Source organism: Triticum dicoccoides, chromosome 5A, assembly GCF_002162155.2.
Source record: "Triticum dicoccoides isolate Atlit2015 ecotype Zavitan chromosome 5A, WEW_v2.0, whole genome shotgun sequence".
Classification (NCBI taxonomy): Eukaryota; Viridiplantae; Streptophyta; class Magnoliopsida; order Poales; family Poaceae; genus Triticum; species Triticum dicoccoides.
In genome coordinates this window covers 74,128,938-74,130,813 of record NC_041388.1, presented here as the reverse complement: position 1 = coordinate 74,130,813, position 1,876 = coordinate 74,128,938, and positions in this window count along the sequence as shown.

The window sequence follows — 1,876 nt, the reverse complement described above, 5'->3', positions numbered from 1 at the left end:
TCATAAAAAGGTCAGTGATTTTTGAAAATATTTATCAAATTTGAAATAAAAGTTCATCAAACCAGAAAAAAGTTCACTGATTTTAAAAAAAGTTCACTGAATTTGAAAAAAAGTTCAACAATTTTGAAAAAAGTTCATCTATTTTTATAAAAGTTCATTGAATTTGTAAAAGTTCATCGAATTTGAAGAAAACAGTTCATCGAATTTGAAAAAAAGTTCATCGGATTTAAAAAAAGTTCATCGGATTTAAAAAAAGTTCATCGGATTTAAAAAAAGTTCATGTAATCTAAAAATAGTTCATCGGTTTTGAAAAATCGTTCGTCGACTTTTTAAAATTGTTCGTCGACTTTTTAAACATGAAATCCTTTAAAAAATCACACATTTAAAAATAAGAAAAGGAAAAAGGAAAACCTGAATAAAACCTTCCGTAAACTAAACCGCGAACCGGGGAAAACCATTTTGTGAAGGTTCTGGAAGCTTCCCAAAACCGGGCGTTCGCGAACCAGAAGAAACAAATAAAAATGCGCGAGCGAATTTACTATGCACACTAGAAGGGTGATGGCGCGGTGGTTAAAGCTCAACGATGGTAACGAGAAACTAGAAAGAACTAGAAAGAACTAAGATGGGCCGGCCCGGCTTGGGCTGCTGCAGGCGCCCGTTAGCAAATTGCATTGTAACGGGCGCCTGTAGCGCCAAATAGGAAATGCCCGTAGGCATGTCATTGGTCTTTCCGTTTTCTTTTATTTGTTTGTTTTTTTACCAGTTAAGATGGGTTTCCGTCTGTTTTGTTTGGGTTTTTCTTGCGTTTTATATTTTACCTTTATTTTTTATTTATCATTTATTCTGGTTTTATTTTCCTTCACCTTTTTTAGTTTTTCCTTTTCATTCACTTTTCTTTTTTATTATTTGTAATATATAATAATTGGTGAACATTTTTTAAATATACACTGAACATTGTTAATAAATGTCAAACACTTTTTAATATACAAGGAATGTTTTTTAATGTGCGGTGAATTATTTTTAACTACATGGTGACCAATTATTTTAAACTTGCTGAAACATTTTAATACATGGGGAACTTTTTTGTAAATACACATAACTTTATTCTGATACATGATGAACATTTTCTTTTATGAAAGTGCTCATACATTTTTATACAACAGTTTTTACCTAATTTTTTATTCAGATGTTGACGTATCTTTTTAAAATATTCATGTAATTTTTTAAAAATGTACATGTAGCTATTTAACACTTTTTTCAAAAAAATCGTGTTTTATAGGAAACAGGAAATCGACAAAAACTAGAACATATTAAAAAAAGCTATCGAACGTTAGGAGCGCTAGTGAAGGAAAACAACATGACCATGAACTTGGTCGGTGGCCCATTGATCAGGACCTGTGCGATGCGCTTGATGTGTGCAACGGTCGTCGTACTCCAAACCTCCACTATATGTCAAACACTTTTAGGCCTCCAAAGTGGCGGCCCAAATTGTGATGAACCGGCCTAAACATTCGAAATCCCCTAGTCTGGCCCCAAATCAGAGGGGGGGTGCTCTAGGCGGGTCCGGAGCGCCCGCCAAGTCGACTCCAATAGCCTGGTCCCACCTAAAACCCTGGTTGGTTCTTGTTGTTTCACACTTCGTTACACATCCACGGAGGCTCACTGACTCACCTGCCTACTTTCCATCATACCCGACCAGTTGGCGCGCCTACCCGGAGCGTGCTCGAGCTTTAAAAGTCGCTCGACATCCCCCAAACCCTACATGTTCCATCCCTCCTCTTTCCCACACTTTGCCGCTGCTGCTCATAGCAGATCTCGTCATTGCTTGTCGTTGTCGTGGTCCATTCCAAGATCACATGGTACAAAATGTTGACAC